General features: G+C 42.7%; 1 protein-coding gene and 1 long non-coding RNA gene across 2 annotated transcripts in view; one reads left to right on the top strand and one right to left on the bottom strand.

Moving 5' to 3' along the window:
- LOC117957774 (retinoic acid-induced protein 1) overlaps positions 1 to 17,374 on the bottom strand; it is a 49,168-nt gene extending 31,794 nt beyond the window's left edge. The window contains exon 1 of the mRNA XM_034893793.1: positions 17,150 to 17,374. The gene's annotated coding sequence lies outside the window, so the exon portion shown is untranslated. The remainder of the gene's footprint in view (positions 1 to 17,149) is intronic.
- LOC117957808 lies at positions 912 to 11,881 on the top strand. Its single transcript, XR_004659596.1, has 2 exons — positions 912 to 952; positions 11,788 to 11,881. It is a non-coding gene; the product is annotated as an uncharacterized LOC117957808 (long non-coding RNA).
- Positions 17,375 to 17,398: the final 24 nt, after the last annotated feature.

Here is a 17,398-nt window from a genome sequence, read left to right as displayed (position 1 = left end):
TAAAGTAAAGGAAAAGTAATTTTTCTTTTTCTTTCCCGGAGCACAACCTGCTGACAGAAACATCGCAACTGTGTGGAATACAGAAAAAAAAGACCCTACGCCTTTTAGTGTAGGATACATTACTTTGAATAAAAAAACATTTGCCAACACTAGATATCGTACAAAAGCCAGACATCGTATAGTATCAAGTTGCTGTAAACTATAGCCTACATTCACCACTTCTAAACAGAGGTAGAACATAACGTAGCCTAATCTTAGATTGTTCCTACACAGCACTGTGCAATGTGAGAAAATCTCAGCACTGAACCGGGCAGACCCAGCACTTTTCATCAGACTGACCCTGGGTCGGGTTAAATAAGTCTACTGCTAACTTACAACACTAATAACATTACCATCACCAAAATACTCTGGTTAATCAAATCCTACGTTACTGTTCACCATCAAGCCACTAAATCTGTATAGAAATGAACACCTCTGCTGAAGTTAACGTTCCGTTAACGATCCGACACCAGGCAGCACTGTCCGTCTCTCTCTCTCTCTCTCTCTCTCCCTCTCTCTCTCTCTCTCTCTCTCTCTCTCTCTCTCTCTCTCTCTCTCTGATTAGCTCTCATAACGGGCCAGGTGGACAGCGCACTGCCATGAGTCCATGAGGCTAATGTCTGATTACTCCACATTTTCAGTGTGATATTTTGTAATAACATTCTGAATCTGAATGTTCTCTAAGTCAGTAGTAGGTTATACAGTGGAGTTGCATATCAAGTAGTTTGGGGTCCTTCTGTAAGTAATTTTGGGAAACAATTAGGTTTTGAAGATTTCTACAAGCAGTAGTACCACAGGCCAAGCAGTCGGCCCGTTCCAAACAGTTTCAATGGACACTGTACTAGTCTAAACTAAAAAGCAAAGAAACACGTAGCGGCTTTATTTAAAGTTCCTGTATCATGCTCATTTTCAGGTTCAGACTTAAACCTTAAAAAACTATACGTGTTTACAGTCTTTACTGGTCACATAAACAAATGACGGCTGTATGATCCTTATAGGTAGAAAGAGCAGAGTATAATCAGCAAGAGTTTTGGAAAACACCTGTGTGGCTGTTCAGAGGCTTTAAAGGCTCAGTTTCTGAATGACTGTATTGAGCATTTTGATACAGTGTTTGATTTGTTTTGAAACAGATCACAGTAGTTATACAGCACTTTCTGCTTTGTAATCAAAAAGATATGAAAATCTCAATTACTACAACATGGGATCTTTAAACCTCATGGATTGAGTCATATGCCTTCAAATTCAGGATTACATTTTTTAAAACGTCCAACATAGGGGATTTTAAATTGATGAGCTAACCTTTAACAATAAATATCAGGATATTATACGACCATAAGACAAGACATAGAGCTAAAAACATCAGTTGACCAAAACGTTGTCCATAAACAAGCAGCACCATGTTGAAGGCATCACAATGGCTGCAGCAGAATTTGTATCAGGAAAATGTCTCCGAAAATCTTTTAGGAATAAAATGACATTAACGTGAATCATTTTCGTGAAAAAAGTGCAAGCATGTGTGTTTATGTGATACACTAACTGCCACTTATGCTGTAATTAATTGTCAATGATTGTCTTAGGAAGTGCATGCAGACCTCCATACAAATTCTAATTTCCCCCTTCCCGCCTGACTTGGGCTATAATAATTGGTCTCTCAAACACACACAAACACACACACACACACACACACCTGCGGATGTGTGTGTCATTAGCATTGGGTGGCCAGACAGACGGCATTGCTCTCAGACTCACAAGATATTTTGATAATTAACTTTGTAATAAAGTAGTGGAGACGCAGGAGAGTCCATGCATGTGTTCATGCATCTTTGTTGGTTTAAGGTGGCCGACAAAAGTAAGTAATAAAGTATATATCTGTTTATGTGTATGTACATGCATCCACATCTGTGCATGTGAGTTCTTGTGAGTGTGTGTGGGGAGGTGATAAGCACCTGAGCCCTGAGGCAGCCTTCAGATTTCCCCTCACGTCCTCGGTGAAATCAGCCCAATCACTGCACTGTCATCTGCCTGCCACCAGAGAGAGGCCTGCGCCGCATACTGACAAGCTCATTTGCCTAGCAGTGTGCGCAAAGATTCACACACACATACACGTACATGCACCAGCACTCACTCTGATATGCCCACAAGGCCTTCCACTTTCTCCCAAAAATGAGCTCAAACAAAACCACTATGGGAGACACACCGTATGTTTCTCACAAGGGAGAGAAAATGTTTCCTTCTTGATTCATACCCAAATTGAAGTGTCATTGTTTATGAGAAGGATGGGGCCCGGCTGCCAGCTAAATGCTTTAACCCCAACCACATCATCAAATAACTTAATATTGTTTAGATAAAATCCCTTGCGCCATGAGTTGCATTATTAAGTGATATGTTGAAGGAGAGAAAGAGAAAGCTTTGCATTGATTTTGATGTTGAGAAAATTAAAGGCCCTGAAAATGTTTTACTATGAGCGATGAGGTTCTTAATACATTATAAAAAATGTGTTTAATGATGTGTTCAGGTGCTAAAAGCCAATCATGTTCTGTATTCACATTCCTGCTGTGCACAGAAATACAGACTAAAACCACAGACACACATGCTACATACACATTCACAGATGCAATAGCATATTGGAGTAAACACAGACACTCCACTGCTCCCGTGTACACACACACACAGACACACACACACACACACACACATACACACACACAGACAGACACCAGATTTTTGTAACATCCTTGTGACCTAAAAATGTCCCCAACGCAACATACAGAGACAGACAGGGAGAGGAACGCATTAACAACACACTTGGCTCAGACTGAAGCAGGGTGTGTATATGTGTGTGTGTGTGTGTGTGTGTGTGTGTGTGTGTGTGTGTGTCTGTGTGTGAGAATGTGTTTTTTCGTGTCTTGGAGTTCACTGGTGTGCATGTGCGAAAAAGGAGAAAACATGGTGAGTGTATGAATTCTGCATGTGTCTCTGTTCCCTGTGTGTTTCTGTGCATGCATGGTGGCAGAAGCCACACAAAGTGCTGCTTTCTTGTCAGTGTGATTAGACGGCTGCATAAACATGGTGCGAAGGGAGAGAGAGAGAGAGGGGGAGAAATGGGGGAGAGGTGTAGGGAACGGGGGGAGGGAGTCTTCAAAGAGCACACACACACGAACACACACACACCCAAGGGTACAGTGAGGTCATTTTACCCTTAGCCAATTCTCATGCCACTGTCAAACTTTCAGTTTCACATGGGCATAGCACTCATCTACACAAAACACACACACATGCATGCGCACGCATACACACACACACACACACACACCCACAAACACACTCACACACACACACACATATATGCTGTTCTGTTGTTGTGTGTGTGTGTGTGTGTGTGTGGGAGCATCCTGTGTGCATGTCTCTCTGTTTGATGAGAGGTTTCCATGACAACAACATCACTGGCAACCCCCATGGGTTCATTTACATATTCAAGTGCAACAGTGTAGTTGAATTACAGCCGGAAATTGAATGGCTCAATCAATAGAGTGGTTGAAGGAGTGGAGAGAGAGATTGAGGGGGGTGATGGATAGATGGATGATTGGAAGGGAAGATGGAGATGGGGTCAGAGGAGGGGGGAGTGTTGGCTGACAGGAAATAGGGATGCAGGTGATGCAATGGGCCATCAGCTTTGTGTATGTATATGTGTCTGTGTGTATGCGTGTGTAAGTGCCCCCTTTTTGGATGACCCATTTTTATTGTCCTCCAGTGGTTTGAAGGACCTAAAATGGGTTGCGTGTGTGTGTGTGCGTGTGTGTGTGTGTGTGTGTGTGTGTGTGTAAGGGGCCATTATTTTGCCTTTGAAGCTGTCAGAATTCATACCCCTTCAACACTTACATTACCATACTACACACACACACGCCCATTGCAGAAGCACAAACATGTAAATATCAAGCATACATTAACACACAAAAACTGCAAATCCATTTAAAAGAGAAAGAAAGAGACACGAATTGACATAAATGGAAAACCAAAATTGGCCTTTTCCTTTTATCCTTTTCATTTTTCTAAGTAAATATTTGAGACTATTGTGTTGTACTTATTTAAACTCTAGCACAGTCTGGCCTTATCTATTTTAATATAGGTTGGACTACATGTGCTGTGAGATGATAGAAATTTGAAAGCGATTTTCCCACACTGTTAATATGTTTTTGTCTTTAATATTTCTGGTTGTGCAGGCTGTTGTGAGCAATATTTCAATGTTGCATCAATGTGATGAAGTACCTTGTTTTTTTTTATAAACCAAAATGTGACATTTCCACAGAGTCTACTGCATCACATATCTCAATACCATGATTTCAAATTACATATGCAGTGTTAAAAGATTTTACCCATGCTTCGCACCCCTAATTCCAGCATAGTCCAGTGGTTCTTTACCTGGGAGCTGGAACCCCCCAAGGTTAAATATTAGGTGCCACCATCCAGTGATATTTTCAACCTGTGATGAAGGGTTGCAAATAGACATAGCTTCCTTTTAAGTAGTCACAAACCCAAAATGTTGTGGACCACTGATACATCTTCTTTAATGCAGTAAACACAGTCATGTAAACAAGTATGATCCATTAAAATCTATTCTAGTCCCCTGTCTATTTATCAGAAATCTCTCACTGAATTTACTAAATATAGTCGTCTACACAAATATTATCAGTACACTAAGGCCTTGGCTTTTACATTCACCACAGTCTAAGCTTGGTGATATAGGAATCAAAGCTAACACAAGTCATTTTAATCATCTGCATCACATGTGCCCTGACCCAGCTCTCTTATGCTCACCACACAGATACAGCGCGGACACAATACCCGTGGCCCACTTACTCAAAGGCAACCTGCTTTTTCCTCCGCTGTGCGTCCGAAGGCCGAAGACTAACTTAGCATTAGCATGCCATGAGGGGAAAGGGGATCAATCACAGTTTTATTATGAGTGAGTTAGGTAGGTGTGTAGAGAACTAAATGGCACTACATTATGCAGAGCAATAAGTTTTCATAACTCGAGGCAGTCGCAAGAGGCCAGCAGCACAACAAGATGTTTACATAAACAGAAAGAGGAGCATGCTGACTGTGTAGATTTGGTGGTGAGTGTGTGGGTGTGTGCATGTTGCAAAAGCACAGTGTGTTTGTGCTATATGAAAATTAGGCATGTGTTTATTGGGGTGTTTTTTTTATACATAAATTTGAATGTTTTTTTCTATAACCAGTGTGTTCATATATGTCTCTGAATGAGGATGTTTACAGATGTGTCTGCACACACATCTGCATTTTGATTTTGGTGCAGTGGCGTAACGGAATGCCGAACTGAGGACGAGACTATTATCAGCAGTTGCTGTGACAATGGAGCCCCAGTGGTCACAGGGACAGAGGAGTGGGGAAGGGGAAGAGGAGGAGGAGAAAGGAGGAATAAGAACGAGATGGGGGAGGGGGTAAAGTCTGCTGGAGGAATCAGTGATGGGGAAAATAGACGGAGGGAAGAGGGGGGGCACTAATGGCCCAAAGACACAGCTGGCTGCAGACACCCAAGGACAGAGAGGCCAAAAGAGTGAGAGACAGACAGAGAGAAATAGAGATGGAGGGAGCGACAGAGACAGTGGGGGGTGTAAAGATGATAAAAATAGAGGGGGAGAGAAAGAGAGGGGAGAGGCGTCTCGTCATTGACACAGACAAGGGAGGGAGGAAAGGCAATTTTCTCGTCATGCCCTTTGCATCTGTTCGTGCACCATGGCAAACATACACACACACACACACACACAAACACACACACACATACACACACACACACACAAACAAACACACAGGCACTGCTGCCATGCATGTCAATGAATTATCTGTGGAACAATGGCAGCGCTTCACATTAATGAACATAAACGAGGGGACAAAGATAGAGGGCTGAGGCTAAAACAGCATGAAATTCTCTTCAGTTGATTGCTTTCAGTTCCAAACATTCATGACAATAATTACCATTTGATTAGAGGATCGTTACTTATCCTTTAATGTTTTCCTTGATGATGCATATGAAAGATTATCAGATGACATCATTTCCACCTCAAAATACTTAGATGTTGCTGACTATTCAGAGATGAAATCACTCATCAGTAAGAGTATCTCAGTGTTTCCAACATTTCCTATAACCACCGGATCCTCTCACCATTAGCACCTCAGCTGTTAACCTTGACGATGACATTATGCACGCTGAATTTATTAACAGGGAAAAGGTGTGTGTGTGTGTGTGTGTGTGTGTGTGTGTGTGCGTGTGCGTGTGTCTGTGTGTGTGTGTGTGTTTGTGTGTGTGTGTGTGCGAGTATGCGTGAGCACGTGGATGCTTGAATGAGACAGAAATATGCAATCATTCGTCATCCCGAAAGTGAGATAGAGGGGCGGAGAGGGTATAAAAAAAGAACGGACCCAATAATGAAGTGTGAAGGGGGTGAGGGTAGCATGCTGAAAAGGAAAAAGATTGGTGTTAGACTCGCAGATGTGATGTGAGTTGAAGATGGGATAAAGCGGAAGGGGAAAGGGGAGGAAGGGAGAAGAGAAAGAGGGAGGGAGGATGTGTGGTATAGGAGGTTGACGGAGCAGTGGTGAGAATGATGGAAAGACTGAAATGGAGAGCTAAGACACACTGCGAGAGAGATGTACACTAGAGAGAGGAAGAGAGTGAAAAAGGCAGAGGAAGAGCATAAAAGGTCAAAGAAAGCGGCGTTTGAGAGAGAAAGATGGGTAGCGGAAGAAGCAAAGAGAAACAGTAAAAAGATGGAGGCACTGAGAGAGAAGATAAAGAGAGTGAGATGGGGGTAACTCAAAAGAGGAAGGGAGCAATATGGAAAAGATGGAGCTGTTAAGGGGAAGAGGTGGAGATACAGAGAGGGATGGAGAGAAATATAAGGGGAGTGTGTGAGAGGAGATGTTGGGAGAGGCTGAGTGATGAGAAGGTATCCAATTTCTCTCCCTTGTGAGAGGGTACAGCCTTCATAAAGTAGCGACAAAAAGTAGTAGCTTTTTGTGTTGTGTTACCTATCTGCAGCGACAAATTCTACAATAACGCCTAAATCATTTCCTGAAACTGCCGGCCATTGTTGTTTTTAGCAAATGTTACTGAAAAGAATGAAATTGCACATTTGTCAAGGAATATTTTCAGCCGTGGACCAATACACATTAGGGGGTATTTAGTGCAACAGTACAATGCATGTAGGATTGACTCTTTTCTCATCAAAATGAAAAAAACATGTCACCCAATGCACTGATATGTTTTTTTTATAGTTGTTGCAAACAATGCTACATGGCATAGAGGAAGTCTGTACTTGGACCAATTTATTGTTTATTTTGGTCTTTTCAAAGTTTGTTGACATTAAGAAAAATCGGATGCACTTGCTCATCTGTGCTCCAGTTTGTGGGCAAGCTCAGTATGCTTTTATGTGTGTGGTTGGGTGTGTGTGGTTGGGTGTGTGTGTGTGTGTGTGTGTGTGTGTGTGTGGATGGGTGTGTGGATGGGTGTCAAACCACATGAATAAATATGGCCACGGAGATAGCCCAGGGTTTATTGACTGCTCTAATGTTTAAATTTGTGCTGTGGCTTCTCCTAGCGAAGCTTGTGACTCACTCTCTGATACAAGCTAACACGCTAAAACACTGGGTCAACGCTAAGCTATTCAAATTAAATGCTGGGGGGAAAAACGGCTTAGGTAGCTGTGAATTGTTGCCAGCCTTAGCTAAATCCACCAACCAGATGACTAGCACAGTTGTTTTTCAGTAACATTGATGTGTGGAAGAGTGTTAGACTGCGCTTCGTGCTAATAACATTGACACAGATTTTGATATTAGCTAGCTATGGTGTAATGCATTCTAATGCATCTCCTTCTGCTTGTCTGTTATCCAGCCAGGATAAGGGTGTAACATCCTGTCTGACTCATCGAGATCTCATTACAGATCTCTCTGGCCGTACAAACTCCTGTCACTGGCCTCTCTCCCTCCATCCATCCATCCTTTACTCCAACCCTTGCTTGTCTCATCCATCTATCCTGGTCTTTTTAGTATGCATTGCTTTGTAGCCTACGGCTGCAGGTGAGAGTCGATACTTATGCATTAGTCCCTGTGTGTGTGTGTTTGTGTGTGTTTGTTGGCATGGGTTAGTGAACATGCATGTGTTGCAAAAGAGTGTGTATGAACGTAAATCCAGGCTTGTGAAAGTGTCTTTCTCTATAGCAAGGAGACACGGTTGTATGAATTGGGACTTTATCTTGATTTTGCTTGCATGCACATGTGCATGCAGTAACAAACATTAGAGAAAATGTGCACACACACACACACCCACACAACCACACACACACACACACACACACACACACACACACACACACACACAAACTGAGTGCTATATTGTGGGGCTACAGATGGCTTCTCCACAGCCCAGCTGTGCTTTGCGCATATTTGCCTGTGTGCGTTTGTGCATGTGTGTGTTTCTGTGGGTGTGTAAATGTGCGTGCACATGTGTGATTGATCACTATTCTCTATTTTCTCCCAGGTGCTTCTACTATTCAGCAGCCTTCACTCTTTTTCCCCCTTTATGTCACTTTTTCCTTCCCTTCTTCGTGTAAAGCCTCAACACACATGGTTTTATCTCCACAAAAATAGATAATTGGTATGATATAGCTATATTGAAGCAAATAGCCTGGCAGCGCCATTCTCTGCATTCATTATGTTTTTGCTCACCATGGTGGAAATTCATCCTAACAAGTTAGATAATTGATGCTATCAAATTATAATTTAATTTCAAATTTTGTCTCAGGTTTATTACTCATTTCAGCCTCAGGTGACTTTGTGTTTTGTGTGTGAATATTTGAGAACGTGCATGTGCTTTTATTCTGGCTACCATGGCTATGGCTAGGTCAATCAATAAACATCTGAGTGTGAGGTCATTAGCATCTCCCTCATGTTTTCACTGCATGAGAACATTAGCAATTAGCCAGATCCCGACTATGAGCCTGCCCGCCCTGTCTGGGTGAACGTGCAGCACGCCTTGAGTTGTGGCTATCAATGAGATCACAAGCCAACATGAAGTCTGTCTCTGACGTTTATACAGTATAGTTTTATACAGTCTATGTGCTGACGTCTTAGCGGTAGGTGTTTTCATGTGTTTCCCTTTGTATTTTGTTCTGTATGGTAGTGTTTGGTTGATTTAGCACAGCTCTCCATTTGAGTTGTGTACTATTGTGCCCACTTTTATGAGGGCTTTTTTTGTTTAGTTCCAAACCGACTGTTACTTGTTAGCATTTGACGTGCATTTGACGTCTGAGGTGTGCGCGTGTGGGTGCATATATGTGTGTATCCAAGGTGATGGGCCAGCTCTGAAAATAACACTCTGATAAAAAAATATATCTGCCCCCGCATCACACCCACCTCCGCAATGCTGCAACCTCTTTCTCAGAGAGACACAGAGAGAGAAAAGAGAAAGAAAGCAAACAGAGAGAGAGAGAAAGATAAGAAAACAAGGAAAGCAAAACAAGAGAACAGGGGAAAGCAGAGAGATACCGAACAGCAAACAAAAATAGCGATGGAGGAAGAGAAACAGGAGGGAAACAAACTGAAGGAGCGTCAAACAGACAGAGCGTTGTCTGCTATCTACATACCAATGCACACTGTTGAATCCCCCCTCCAACCACCGGCCCTCCTATCACCACAGCAACACCCCATTGTCTGTGCCCGTCGGCATGCCACAGTGCCCACCGTACCCAGATTTGGCATTGGACCTGTGCCCACTTTCAGAGCACCGTTCATTCACTTCACTGCCTGCCTGACTGACTGGCTGTGTGGCACTGGTTGCTATGGAAGCTAATTCATCGGCAGAGAACTCACTCTGTGTCCATAGCACGGAGGCAGTCAAGCAAGATGTACACACACATGCAGGCACGCACATAAACATGTATGCTGACACACACATGCAACCTAGCAACAGCACTGAATGTGGGGTATGGCTAATGTACTTGGGGGGAACTCAAAAGGGGATGCGATTTTCCGCGTCCTTTGGTTCCTCCTGCAAAATCATTCACATTGCCATTATAGAAATAAAAATTTAGCAAAACTGTGTTGTTATTGGTTAAATACAGGTTAAAGTACAAGAAAAGATGATTATGTATGTGTAGGAGGAATGTTTCTGCATCAGAGCCATACAGCCCCTTGACCTGATACCTGTGTGGTGGATGGATGGATGCACTTCAGCTTGAACTCCTCAGTTACACATGGTTATCTGTTCACCAGCACGTGGGGGGCTGAAGGGGTTCAGCAATTTTGTTTCATAACGATTCAGAAATGGAAGTAAGTGTTTTTAATAAAGGTTAATTGTGGGTTTTAAGGCAATAGCGAATCTGAAGGGCAATCATCTAAATGTAATGGAGGGCATTATTAGGTGTATGTTAAGGCGTCAAAATTCTGTCAGTCAACGAGGTAGCCAGCCATGCCTTAGGTGCTTTCTCTAAAGAGTATCTTTTATTCTAACCCACATCCACCTACAAAACACACACAGATGGCACACACCCACTCACACAAATACTGTATGTTCAATACAGTATTTGTACCCCCCCCCCCCCCCCCCCCCCCCCCTTGCATTTTCTTGCAACACAGCTCAATTGGGGTCATGGGGTTCTTCTGTCTCTTCTGTTTTATCAATACTAACACCATTATATACCTTTACGCAGCATAATTGTCAAAATGTTAAAGAAACAAAACTTTGTTTATGTTTGGTGGATGGTTATTCGGGCTATGATTGGTTAACTATGTGAATCTGTGTTATGTGAATTATATCATGGCAGAGGATATGTTCTGTAACATTTCTCCCTCTTGGTTCCTCTATCTGCCTCTCTCTGTCTCTGTTCTCGCGTTCTCGCTCAATGTTTCTCTCTGGATTATGTAACTCCAGCAGCTGTTTGAAGGCACAGGAGGGGGGCGGGCGGGGAGAAAACTTTTCAAAGTACGGTTGTTGCTGCATGATCAAAACACAGGAGACAGAGCTGGTGACAGTTTCTGGTTCCAGTTAGATTCTTGACAATTGCCTGGTCCCATCACACACTTCCTGTGCGCTCCAATGGTTTTTCCCTCCTTCCTGTTTCTCCTCTCTCTCTCGCAAAAACACAAGCACCAACATACACACAACAATCTGTGACTCTGACTTTTTGCTGTTCCACCATTTTGTTCCAATTATCCAAATTGCATTTGTTTTTTCTTCTTAATTTTGTTCTGTTCCCTCGATCTGTCTCCCTGATCCCTGCTTTGGCATAAATCTTTATTTGTTCCCTCAACCTCATCTCTTCTTGCTTCCTCCATCTTCCTCTCTGCCCTTCTTCTTCACTCTTCACTCCTCCCAATGTTCTTTTCTTTTCACCTCTTTCTCCCATGAAATCTCTCTTTTCCCTTTGCCTATTGTGTTTTCTTTTTCCCTATCTCGTTCATTCTCTGTCTTTCTGGCAGACAGCTCAACAGCAGCAGGACAGGCTTTACTTAGCAAGGCACTCACTTTGCTGAATGCACACACACACACACACACACACACACACACACTCACGCGCATACAAACACACACTGTGTCACACATTTAAGTCCTCACCAAAATTAGGGCCTCAACTGCTGGTTAAAGTGTTGAACGTGCAGGCAAATAAAACTTTGTCTTGCAAGTGCACACTTACCGCAAAAACTTTATAGATCTTATTCTATGCAAATTTTCAGGTTCATAATTGTATACAAAGCTTGTACCAGAGTAGGTTCATATGGTTTAATTTTCAAAAAACACTATATTTTTGTTGTACTGCACATTGCTGCAGCTCCTCTTTTCACCCTATGTGTTGAGCTCTCTGTTTTAGCTACAAAGTGAGACATCACACTTCATTTCTATCATTGTTTGGAGTCGCACTTGCACAATAACTAGGTAAGCACTACTAGCTAGTCCGTTGCAGAGTATGAGGTTATGCTACACTAGCAGCTAGGTGAGCATTATAACGTGTATTACAAACGGAAGAGTGTTGTCACGGAAGTAAAGGCTGGAATACAACAGAGCTGTTTGGAGTGTTTTCTCTGGAACATGGTAAGTCTCACTGGGGTGGACTTTGGGCTTTTTCACTTTGTAAACCTATAATGAGCACAAAAAGATATATAACACGATAAAGAAAAGGCAAAAGCCAAAAAAGCATAATATAAGCAGTTCAATAATAATAAGCAAATATCATTCTCCACATGCTTGCAAAAGATAGAGCGCGAGGGAAGTCACTGCATAGCCCAGATTATGCATTTCTTCAGTGTCACTGGTGCACATGTGCACAGCACTGCTAGACTGTGTGGTTAACAAACACGTACCTGTATGTTATTTCTTACTGGGGAAGATGTATGATGTGTTGGTTTGAATATTTATCAGTTGCCCGACAGGTGTATTCTGCTAAAAGGCTGTCAGTCTCATAAACACATTTTTTTACAAAAAGCACCTGCCCACTGTTAAACGTTAAGTGTTTGTGATACTTCATACTCGCACATGCACTAATGTATGTATCAGTATGGATTTGTGCTAATGTGTTCATTACTGATCTTTTACAAGCCTGATGTATTTGGCCTTAATGAGGCGCATTTGATCAAATATTCAATGATGAACAATGCCCCCCCCCCCCATCCTTGTTCCTTTCTTTCCATCTTTCAGGAGCCCCAGTGCAAAGCAGTGTTTTGTTGCAGTAATGCTGGGACGGGAGGATGGAGTGCAGAGAATGAGGAGGAAGAAAAAATGGAGAGAGTGAAGAAAGAAGGAGAAGATAAATGATGAGAGGAAGAAGAGGATGAGAGACATGAAGGACAGTTGATGAACTGCACAGTGCTGGACCGAAGCCATATCCTTTTAATGAGCAAAGTGCTGCACCCAACACCTCACACCCTAAAGACCTAACCTTAACTCTTACCCTTACCCTAACCATAGCCTAATTCTAACCCTAATCCTAAAACCAAGTCTTAACCTTCAAAAACCCTTCAAAGTTGCGAGGTCCAGCATTTTGGCCCCACAAAGCTGTCAGGACCCCACAAGTATACTGTATTCCCAGCTTTTGGACCCCACAAATATAGTTACACAAGAAAACACACACATACATACACACACACAGAAGCACACACACACACACACACACATACACACACACACACACACACACACACACACTTGCAGGAACCATATTTTGCCCTTCCACTCTGCAGCATCCCACCATCCAGCACTAAGTACTCCCTCCAGATCAAACAAGCAGCACACGGTAACCAGAATACAGATGAGCCTTGCCTGTTCCTCTCTACCCCTCCTTGCTTTCTCTCTCCCTCTCTCATCACAACCGCTGTCTTCTCCTCCCTGCAGTAACACCTTGCTCTTCCTCTCCGACATCCCTCTGTTTGTCCCCCTCTGTCTCTCTCCCTCTCTCTCTGTCTCTCTCTCTTGCTCACTCTCTGTGATGTTCTTTATTCTGACAGAGGGACATCAGCCCTTACTAGACACACACTGCACTTCCACTGTCCTGGCTAGTACAATAAAAACATATTACCTACAAACTGCATTACACACACAAACACACACACACACACACACACACACACACACACACACACACACACACACACACACACACACACACACACACACACAAACACAGTTGTGCATGTGAAGAGCTACTGTGTGTAAACAGATCTAGTTTAGCAGCCATGGTAATGTTCACTGGAACAGTGCGTACCCTCCCTCTCACAGTAAACTCAAGCTAAGCTCCTGGAAATTCACAGAGTGTGTGTGTGTGTGTGTGTGTGTGTATATAGTAATGTGAGAGAAAGATGACAACAAGGTTATAACTTTCAGACAAAAAATAAGAGTGTGTTATTTTCACAAACACATGGGTCACTGTGAGATTATCCAACTTGTACCACGACTAAATTTGCCATCACTTTTCATTTTTGGTGCAATACGTTCTTTGAAAGATGCTTTCATGATGTCCATATTTTGAAGCAAGTACTTTAAACTTGTGACAGGTGAACCAAGTTTTAGGGATTAGGCCTTTTCATCTAAGGCGTTCTGTTATCTTTAAATATTGCACTGCTTCTGCCTATTTAGAATGAAGTTAAACTTAATTTCAACGCACAAACACAGAAGTGTAAATAAGCAAGTCTGGATTACCAACTGGACAATTGACTAGAGGCCACAGATCCTCAGGGGCCCTAAAAGCCACAGGTTTTTCTAGTAGAAAATTTGATTAATTAGAAATGTGTGTGGTATTATGGACCACCACAGCACAATAAGGGCCCTATAAGATGCCTCATGCACATTTACCCAAGGGAGCAAACATTAGCTGCTATTGTGCCACCTATCAGATTAATCCAGCAATGTGTTCAGTACACTGTTTATGTGTTCGTGAAATTAAAATGATTGAATTATATTGTGGTCCTCAAAAGTAAAGTTAAAATAGTTTAAGAAAAAACACAACAGCAATGGTTTCAGGGAAGGCTTACTTCTATTTATAAAAGGAAACAAGGATTGTCATCCAACATGAATATGTGGCATCCAATGAGTCATACATTCATTAGCACCTGACTGTGTTTATGTGTGTGTGTGTGTGTGTGTGTGTGTGTGTGTGTGTGTGTGTGTGTGTGTGTGTGTGTGCTTTTAATGAAGCTGTTGTGGTCCAGTTGCTCCCTACAGCCCTGCTTGTGTCCGTGGCACTACTCTAATGAGGGACAAACAGTCTCTCTCCCCGTCTCTCTCTATCTGTCTGCCTAATAACCCCACACAGTAAATAACCATGAGTCTCCAGGGCAATTAGGTGGGCACTTGGGGCTTATAGTGTGGGCATAAGCGCACACACACAATCGGAATGTACGGCAATCTATTTAAAAATGGGGCTATAGAGTAATTGGATATAAACAAAGGAACAGATTACTGAAGAGACAGGGAGATCACAAGTAACAGACAAACGTAGAAAAAAGACGACCATGAGATGTTTTAAGTCTCTTGCAAGGATCTTGCCTTGTCCTCCTCTTCCTTAACTGCTTTTAATTTGGGCTGATGTTTACTCAGTCTCTCACTTTGCCTGTTTTGTCAGTTGGGTCTCTTCCTCTCATCCTCACCTCTCCTGACCTCATACATTTGTTTTGGTCTGAGACTGAGAGACAGAAAGGGGAAGTAGTGGGCGAGAGACATGCAGAGGGGTGCATTCACCTTTTATTTCACCACAGCAATGAGTTGCCAATTTCATTTTGCCCTTTACTGACCATCACACACAAACACACACACAATGAAACCTGTTCCCTTCACGCCTCCCAATCTCCATGATGATCAGCTTCCCTTTCATTGTGTTGCATCATGCAGGAAACCAACTGTTAGTCTGAATGTGTGTGTGTGTGTTTGTTGCCTTGCCATGCCATGCTGTGCCAAGCCAATAGGCTGGCTCTTGACTTATCTATTTATCTTGATTAAAGAAATAAAGCTTTTCAACAAGTATGAAGTATACAAATAACTTCATTGTCAGCTGAAAACATCTCATCGTACCAAAGAGAGATTTATATACATATAATAGGTACTTTTGTACTATTGTAATAAATTGTTAATTTTAACAACATGCAAAGATACATTTCCAGGCCGTTATGCAAGCATAAAGGTATCCACAGATCCACACAGACACACATACACACTCACACACACTGTTTATCCCAGTGCAGATGTTTACATGTTGATGGAAGCCATGTCGCTGCATTGCTATAGGAGATCAGCCTCTCATATTCCATTCATATATTCTTTCTTCTTACTTCCCTTCACCTCTTATAACTCTCCCTCTCCGGCTGTATCCTTCTTACTCTTTTCCGCACATTGTCACACACACACACACACACACACACACACAAACATACATTTCCATGTCGGTTTCCTCCTCTCTCTTGTTTTTTTACTCTCCCTCTCTCTCTCTCAGCCCCCGCCGTCCCTTTCTTTTACTCTATCCATCTCTCTAATCCTCTCTCTCCCTCTCATCGGGGAGAGCGAGGCTGTTGGTAGCATCAGTTTCAGGCAGCAGTGACACTGCAGTCTCAGTGCATCTTTAAATGGCACACTGTAGTAAAACCGCCTCTGAAGTGAGCCTATGCAGCATATCACACACACACACACACACACACACACACACACACACACACACACACACACACACACGCACACACACACACATACACAGGACCAGTACCAGTATACATCTAGTATAATAGATACGTCAGTATACGAAAAAAAAGCATAAATAAGCATTAAGAGCTATAAGATGCTTAGTATCCTAATTATGATCACAGATTTTGATAATGCACCACCTTCTACACCTCAAACACCCCAACATACAAAATACAGTACTACAAATAGTGTAATGGATCCATAAACCAAAAGTAAACAAAGATAAGAATGACCGGAATCTGTCTTTGTCATTGATTTCATAAGATTAGTGTGTGTGTGTGTGTGTGTGTGTGTGTGTGTGAGAGTGCGAGAGAGAGAGTGTATGTCTTTTAGGTTTCTCCTTATGCAATAGGCAAAGTAAAACAGCGTGCTATGACACATCGTTGCTCTGATATAGCGTCCCGTTATAGCACTACGTAACACATCCTAAGGCTCAGGATGCTGAACGCAGCTAGGGAGGAATAACAAAACACAGACAAATAGAAAGTGTTGCAGCTCCTGTTTCCCAACATGCTCTCCAATGTGTTTGGGAGGCAGATACAGTATTTGTGTTATTTTTTTTGGCCAGTTGTTTGGACAGATGCTGGTAGAAAACATGGCTGAGGCAAGTGTATGGTGTTGGGATTGTGTGTTGGTGTGTGTGGGAGGTGAATGCCCCCCCCTTTTGAAAAGCACCCAGTGAGTGAAAATAGAACCCAATCCCAGGAGGGACCATCTATTCAGCATGCACATACAGATGTAGACAGACATACACATAGACACACACATGCGCCCTCTGCCATTCCCCCTTGCTCTCACTTCCATCTGAAGAACACTACTGTCCATCTAGTACACCTGCCATAGAGCAGAAATAAATGACAGGGCAAAGCATGGTACCTGTGTTAGGGGTCAGCCGTTCTCTCCTCCTTTTGTTGTCCCTCCAATCCCCCTCTTGTGTAGCTGTTCTGAGCAGAGGCGAGCTGAGCCAAGTGTACAGCGGCAAGGCTCAATCCTTTTACTCTGTGATGCTGAAAATGGCACCAGTATTCCCTGATAGCGGCAGTCTGCCTGCCTGTCTGCCTGCTTGCTTCTCTCTCTCTCTCTCTCTCTCTCTCTCTCTCTCTCTCTCTCTCTCTCTCTCTCTCT

This window comes from Etheostoma cragini, chromosome 15 (genome assembly GCF_013103735.1).
Source record: "Etheostoma cragini isolate CJK2018 chromosome 15, CSU_Ecrag_1.0, whole genome shotgun sequence".
NCBI lineage: Eukaryota > Metazoa > Chordata > Actinopteri > Perciformes > Percidae > Etheostoma > Etheostoma cragini.
The sequence above is the reverse complement of the archived record's forward strand: the minus strand, read 5'-3'. Positions and strand labels throughout refer to the sequence as shown.